At 43.4% G+C, this 8,136-nt stretch overlaps 1 pseudogene; it reads right to left on the reverse strand.

Moving 5' to 3' along the window:
- Positions 1 to 3,499: 3,499 nt before the first annotated feature.
- Positions 3,500 to 8,136, reverse strand: part of LOC135554730 (ubiquitin carboxyl-terminal hydrolase 36-like) — a 75,764-nt pseudogene continuing 71,127 nt past the window's right edge.

The following is an 8,136-nucleotide window of genomic DNA, read 5'->3' on the forward strand; positions in this document are numbered from 1 at the left end:
TGAACACTTATTTTCATAAAAAGGTACGTTTTAAAAAATATATATTTTTATTAAAAAATTCTAAACCTGTGTGTATATTGAGGGAAATTAATATAATCAATTTTAGAATGAGGCTGTAATGTAACAAAATGTGGAAAAAGTGAAGGGGTCTGAATACTTTCCAAATGCACTGTAGGAGGCCATATAACAATTCAAATGCAGTCTGGTTAGTAGGCTTTTGATGGTTAGTAGAATATATATATTCAGATTTTCTACTAACAAAGAAGCAAGACCAGACCCCTATTCACAAAGTCACAACTTTATTGCACCTGTAGAGCTAATTACATGATCATTTGGGTAAGAGTCACGTTTCATTATGAAATGTCTCTCCTTGGTCTGAAAAGGCGGTGCAAAATATAGAACCATCAATGCAAATATGACGTGGATCAGTCACACCAGTATAACGTCTTCCTGTCAGTTTCCTTGAGCATCGAACATGTCCCAAAGCTCATTTCACAGTCAACATTAAACACATTCAATGGAACTGGTGATGACGCCGCTCTCATACTGTATGACACTACAGTAACAAGGTGTCATCGTATGAAACACGCACATATGAACATCCATCTGCAAGAAATTATTTAAACTTTCACAATCCCCCACCAATCCAAATACAGATTGTATCTGTATTTTTTTTATAACACATTAAAGATTTGTGAAAAGTTTCTTTAAATTATTTAACATTATCAATTAACTATACTGTTTAAGCTGACATCTCTAGAATGAAAGTCAATGGGTGACTGGAACTATACTGGCCTCGTACGAATCATCCTGATGTCACAAGCGTGCATTCTGTTTCCGTGGAGCCGATCAGATCAGGATGGTTTGTGAAGGCCAAGTCTACGCAGGGATGACGGGGAAAGCATGGGAAACACCAGGCGGACTGTACAATCTTCTACACTGGCCAAGCGCTTTGTTTAATGACTATCATTTATAATCTATTTAGCTAAATCAGTGCCCAGATAAAGTGGAAGATCCCATGTTTTCACCCCCTCAAATATACTGGTAGAAAACAGGATAAAATGGTGGTGGTGTGTAATAAAATGTGGACTTGGCTGGAAGGTTGGTTGAACATGAGGGTTGTAAGGTTGGGGGATGGCTGGGTACATCAGGTTCCAGATGACCAGTTAGTTGGACTGTCTGTGGGTGATTTGCATAGAGAGAGTACAGATTGGGACAATGATCATGTACTAATAGCATATACATCAACTTCAAACTAACAATGCCTGGGGCAACGCATGTAATCTAGCCTGGCCCCAGATGTCTGTGCTGTATTTCCAACATTTACAATGGCCATAGGTGTTGGCCAAACCACACAAACAGATCTGGGACCAGCCTACATGCAACTCTTTATCTGGGATAGAACACACAAAGAAAGAACTGTTGGTTCATATTGAGGCCCAAAATTCATTCAGAAAACACACGATGCACAACAAAGCTGAAGTTCACTGGTGATGGAGCATTACTAAACAATGGTCACCAACACAACTTTTAGTTAGAGACCAGGGACCAAGGACTAAACAATGACATTTTGGGACCAATGACACGAATGACACAGAAGAGATGAGCAATTAGCTCCACTCATGACCTACTGTAGATGTCTAGGGTTGAAAAAAGTTCCCAATTCCACCCACCCACCCCAGAATCACACTCACACCCTCTTTTGCAACTATTGACCAGAAAGGAGAGCAAATGGATGAGAAAGCAGATGAAACAATGATATGCCTCATCCATTACAGGTGGATTATGTTACAAACAGACAAAGCCTTGACGTTATCGTTACAGTCCCCAACTTGACCTGGGGGTAGAGACATCGCCTATGAACTTTGCAATTAGCTGATGTCGGGGCAAAGCATCACTTGGTGTTAATCGACCATGACATTTTCTATTCTGACACATCTACCAAATTACATCATCCTCAGAACCGTCAAATTCACCCAGGAAAGGAAACAAAAAAAATCTGTTAGGGACACAGAAGTGAATATTCTGATATAGGGAACTTCAAACACCACCATCACTCAATAATCAATAGGATTCAACTAAAGATGGAGGCCTTTCGTCTGCGTGGGACAGGCGTGTGACTGTTTCCCCCTCCAAATTCGTGCTTGTAAAACAACAGTAGAATCAGAATATGTAAATGTGTCAGCAGCAGCCACAGTGGGTCAGTTTTATCAGGTCATGTAGAACATACCAAGAAGGCATTGTGGCAAAGAAATCACACAGAATAAGAAACCATAAAACCATAAAAGTATCAATCATTCCCAAACTGAAAGAGAGGATGGGAACAAAGCATGTCAGTTATGATGGCTTCACCCTCTGCAGTCCTGTTCATGTTTGGGATCTTTTAAAGGTGACTTGGTGATGGTGCTGATGGTGATCAGCGCGAGATGGTCACCACATGTCTTCACATACAGAATAGGCCATATGAGTCAGGAGAACAGTATTCACCTCTATTGGCCCACTGTCCTGCACACGGCCCAGTCAGCAGTCAGCACAGCAGTTGTAACCAGTGGTGTAGTGGAGGGTAAACGCACGGAAATGCCATTTACGCATGTTTTTGTATTTCTCCCGAGCGTTTACCCTCCATTTGCGGGAAAATGCATTGAACGTATAGAGGGAGTGATGCTTTACTCAGCAAGAAGGCCGATCAACGTTTACCAACCAACCTATATTTTTTTTTACACTAAATCACTGGTTGCAACATTTTAGAATGTTCAGAGAAATAGATTGTGTAGAACACAATGATTTTCTATAGGAAGTTATTTCAGCTCTATACATTACATTACTATAATTCAAAGTTCTGCACGTTTCGCCCACCTGAACACAACCCAAGTGTCTCCCTCATAGGTTTCAATACATTTAGCTGATGGGTAAGGGTTATCTAGCATACATTATACAAAATCTCTCACCTCAGCCTTTCACACAGATAAATGCTATATGGTGCATGCCACATCCTTTGATACCGGCTAGAAAACCCCAGAACCGTCCCCGAGAGTGGCCCAACCATGTAAAATGTACAAATATGAGAATTCCTGACATGGCTTGTTCTGAATTCCTAACATAACATGGTGTCATGTTATCACCACAGATGGAAGCTCACCACAGTACGGTAAATCCATCATATTCATGAGCAGCTTGAGCACCATTGACTGAACAGTTTTCATATCCATCTGAGACAACAGTGTAGAAGCAATGGTCAACTCATTGTTGCTGAACCCTGGCTGACGGTGGTAACATCACAGCCCATGTTGGTCAGCTCACCAGACTCGGTCATCAAAGGAAGACTTGCGGTAAGTTCTATAGTGAAGAGACCAGCACAGATCAAAGATGTGTTGTTCTGTCAACTGGCCATGGTCTCTCGTATTGCAATCAGGGTATGAACCGCCAAGCAATTAAAAAAAGAGTCACATTGTTACTGTGGTGTCACGTGTCTCAGTGACTGTATCCAAACATCCACTCCAGTTCGGTTGTACTGTATGTGGCCAAACATCCATTCTGGTTGGCTCTCAGTGACTGTATCCAAACATCCATTCTGGTTGGCTCTCAGTGACTGTATCCAAACATCCATTCTGGTTGGCTCTCAGTGACTGTATCCAAACATCCATTCTGGTTGGCTCTCAGTGACGGTATCCAAAGCCGGCCTTCTTGGCGCCGGGTGTGACCGACCACATGCTCCGCCGGTCCTGGATCTTCTGGAAGATATTGCCGCTCCTCCTCTTCTCTCGCTTGTACTTTTTCATTTTCTTCACCTGTTCATACACACATAAGAAATGTTCAGACCAGAGGTAACAGAGGTAAAGCGTGCCGGAACCAGTTAGCGGTGCAGGCAAGGATCTAGGAATAGTTCAGCCAGAAGGAGCCCTTCACACATGCTTTAGATGCAGAGCTAACTGGTGCATTCAGTTTCCACTAGGACTCTAGTGGAAGGCCAGGAGATTCAGGATGTTGCTAAATATCCAAGATAAAAATTTAAACAGAACCCTAGGTAAGTCAAAAACAAGATACAACTAAAGTATCCCTTTAACATGTCTTCTGTTGAAACAATCACTATGTGAAAACAGCTTTCCACGGGCTTGTGTCTGTGGGTGCCCTCTCACCTTTCCACTGTCAAAGTCCTCATCCCACTCGTCAATCACCATGTCGGTTCTGGCATCGCGGGTGTCGTCAATGGCATCCCTACTGATGGCAGATGCCTCTCCCTCCCAGCTGAGGACTGGACACACCCACCCCCAGTCATTACAGCGCTATGCACAACAGCGGTGTGAGCCGCTACTGCTATTAGTCTCCCAGAGAGACTGAACTCGCTACATAAATTACTTGGCTACAACTTCTTAGTACAATTTATTGACTCCACTGGGGGTAAAGTGCAACCTTGAGAATGTCTTAGGTTCTAGATCTCACCTTGGGTTCCATAGGCTTTGTCCAAAGAGTTCTTCAGGAGCTCCTCAACCACTCCACCACTCCTCTTGCCATCCCAGACCATGGGGGCTGGGTGGGGGACATCCCCAGGACCACCCTCTACTGCTTCTGCAGCGGGGGCCTTGGAGCGCTTGTAGCCATCCTTAACCTGGCTGTCCCACACGATCACTCCAGCTATGGTGGGGGGAAGGAGTAGAGTGAGGTGAAACATTCACAACCAGGGACAACTAAAACCAGAAATAAAGTAGCTAGTAAAGACAATGGACCTGTAGTTTTATATAATATCATCTTTGAGAACTAACAAGCACCAAAATAAAAAAAAGTGACAGTCAGGAAGAAATTAAAATTCCCAAAACAATTAATTTAGCAGCATTGTGTATTATGTTTGAGCAAAAGAACAGCAGTAACCATGACAAAATGCATGGAATCACAGGAAACTTCTTTAAAACTAAAACAATTTCTCAGCTCTATGTAGAATTGCAGGAAACCGGCGGAACGTTTTTTTCTCCAGCTACAAAGCCAGGAGGGCGGGGCCGACCGCGCTCATTGACACGCCCACCACCTGCCCCTTTTTTAATCCAGAAAAACATTTGCAGATGCAACAAAAAGAGCCAAAATAAAACAAAAATGTGAGCCCTGGGGAATGTAATAATGTATACATCATTTACATAGTGCAAAACAAGGATAGAGCCTAAACAAGAGATTTTGCCCACAGGAGTTCAAGTCCTGAAACCACATTCGATTATGAGTTTAGAAAAGTTTTGCCAAATAGGTTATGGTAAGACTGGACTGTTGGCTCCAGTCAATGCAGCAGTGTGTGGTGTGTGGGTCTACCGGTGCTCTCCACGGTGCCCTCCTTGGGAAGGGCCTCCACTGCTTCAGTGTCGCTCCTCTGGTCGCCGGAGCAACAACGTCTGCTTTCCTCCCACTGTTTCACCTCTTCTTTTAGCCTGCGCTTCTTTAACTTCTTTGGGGCAGTAGAATCCCCAGCGCCGTTTTCAACAACCGTGTCCTTCGTCCCAGAACTGCTGCACAAAAAAAAATATAGACTTATATTTTTAACGTGTCAATGTGCAAAGAAACTAAACATTCGGTTGTATTTTCTCCTATATCTCCCATGTAATATTCCATATTAGTCAGGGTAGGTTTGACCCAGTGATACATGCTATATGTTGCTTCCAATACATTTAGCTAATATCTTGGAATCAAAGCCATGTGTGTGTGATATAGAGATATATATACACACACACTCACTCCATGGATTCTCTTTACTTCTACATCGTAATATTGTGAATACATTAAAACTATGAAATAACAAATATGGAATCATGTAGTAACCCCTCCCCCCAAAAAAGTGTTACATCTTTTTTGGGCGGGGATTTGACATTCTTCAAAGTAGCCACCCGTTGCCTTGATGCCAGCTTTGCATACTCTTGGCATTCTCTCAACCAGCTTTATGAGGTAGTCCCCTGGAATGTATTTCAATTAACAGGTGTGCCTTGTTAAAAGTTACATTTGTGGAAAATCTTTCCTCGATGTGTTTGAGCCAATCAGTTGTGTTGTGACATGGTGGTGGCGGCATACAGAAGATGGTCTTTTACCAAATAGGGCTATGTCCATATTATGGCAAGAACAGCTCAAATAGGCAAAGCGAAACAGTCCATCATTACTTTAAGACATGAAGGTCAGTCAATCAGGAACATGTCAAGAACGTTTAGAGTTTCTTAAAGTGCAGTCGCAAAACCACTATGATGAAACTGGTTCTCATGAGGACTGCCACAGGTATGCAAGACCCTGAGTTACCTCTGCTGCAGAGGATAAGTTCATTAGAGTTACCAGCCTCAGAAATTGCAGCCCAAATAAATGCTTCAGAGTTAACAGACATCTCAACATCATCTGTTCAGAGGAGACCGTGAATCAGGTCTTCATGGTCAAATTGCTGCAAAGAAACCACTACCAAAGGACACCAATAATAAGAAGAGACTTGCTTAGGCCAAGAAACACAGCAATGGATGGCTAATTTGAAGAACCACAAATATATTTAGATTTGTTAAAAAAAACATTAGGTTACTACATGATTCCATATGTGTTATTTCATAGTTTTGATGTCTTCACTATTATTCTACAACGTAAAGAAAAACCCTTGAATGAGTCGGTGTGTCCAAACTTTGACTGGTACTGTATGTTTTATTAACTTTTTGATGCGTTGGACCTTTTAACTGACATGTTTACTGCTGTAGGTCTAAAGCTACATGACCAAACAGACAAATAATAGTACTCTGTAATGCATCTACGTTTTCTAGCTACAATATCACAATAACATCTCAAAGTGACCTTTCTGAAACAGAACGTCTTAACGTTGCTTCCTCCGGTCCCTCCTCCAATCTCTTTTCTTCTTCCTCCTCCTCCTCTTCATCATCGTCACAGTGTCCATACTCTGCTCTCCTTGATTCGCATCACACTGGAGAACCACTGGAACCAACTGAGCTTACTCTTAGGCTGGGATGGGGCAGCTTTGGTTGTTCCAGGGCTCTTTGGTCAGGGGGCTGAGTCTCCATGAACCCCCTGACACCAGTCCTCCTCTTGTGCCGGCGGCGAAGCCTCCAGATGAGACTGAACCCTTTCCCTGTGGTTCACGGCTGCATCTCCATCCTCTTCCTCCCTCTTCTTCTTCTTTCTCCTTTCCTCTTCCTCTCCCTGGCCGGTTCGATCAGTTCGGGCTCAGTGGGGATGTCTGGGATGACGTAGGCCAGTGCTGGCTCTCGCCTCCGCCTTCCATCTCAGAGTGACGCCGTTTCTTATTTTTCTTCTTTAAGGAGGTGTCGGAACTGCTTGGGTCAGGCTCTGACAGACTGGGGGTCTCGGTAGGTTTAGGGCTCTTTGGAAGGTGGGTCTGAAGCCCATTGGTTTTTGGAGAGAGGGTGGAGTTTGATTTCTGGGGACTCTGATGCTTAGATGGGATGCCTGAGTGGACATGGTGGGCTGCAGGTGGAGATTGCAGTTTGGGTGAATGGAATGGACCAACCCTGAGAGGGGACCGAGAAGAAAATGTTCAAGAACAAAATAAAAGAAATTCAAAACATCCAGAAAAAATACTGAACACAACGTATAGTCTTATGTGTTGCTTCAAAAGTTCACCGATGGGACAGTAAACCAGTGAGAACTGGGTGATGTTCAGTAGAGAATAGCGTAACAAACTGCTTTGAAAGGGAAACAGAATGCAGTGTTTCTAAATTGACAAATTCAGATAGTAAAACAGGGTGTTACTCGGGTTGAAATAGTTCTCCTGTTTTGTGCCTAACTGGACACAATGCTGTGAACGGTCTGCTGGGGGGGCGTGGTGCGGTTCGTACCTGTGACTGGGAGTGGCTGAGGTGAAGGTGAGGTTAAGTTGAGCAGGATGCGTGCGGTCACTGGACGGATGGCGGGCAGGTGGGGGGTGTTGAGCCTCAGTGCTGCTCGGACTCGGCTGCGACTGGCCTGCAGTTATCGACAAAAATAAAAACTTGGTGGTCTAAAAGAAAATTGCCATGAACGTGACAAAAAGGAGGGATGATCAAATAAGGAGGAAGGAATCATTGTAAAGACGGATGGAAGAACAAATGAACAAGGGAGAGAGAAAAACAGGAGAGGATGGTATGGCAGAGAAGAGTTAGAAATGGTTACAAGAAAATAATT

Source organism: Oncorhynchus masou, chromosome 14 (genome assembly GCF_036934945.1).
Source record: "Oncorhynchus masou masou isolate Uvic2021 chromosome 14, UVic_Omas_1.1, whole genome shotgun sequence".
Taxonomy (NCBI): Eukaryota; Metazoa; Chordata; class Actinopteri; order Salmoniformes; family Salmonidae; genus Oncorhynchus; species Oncorhynchus masou.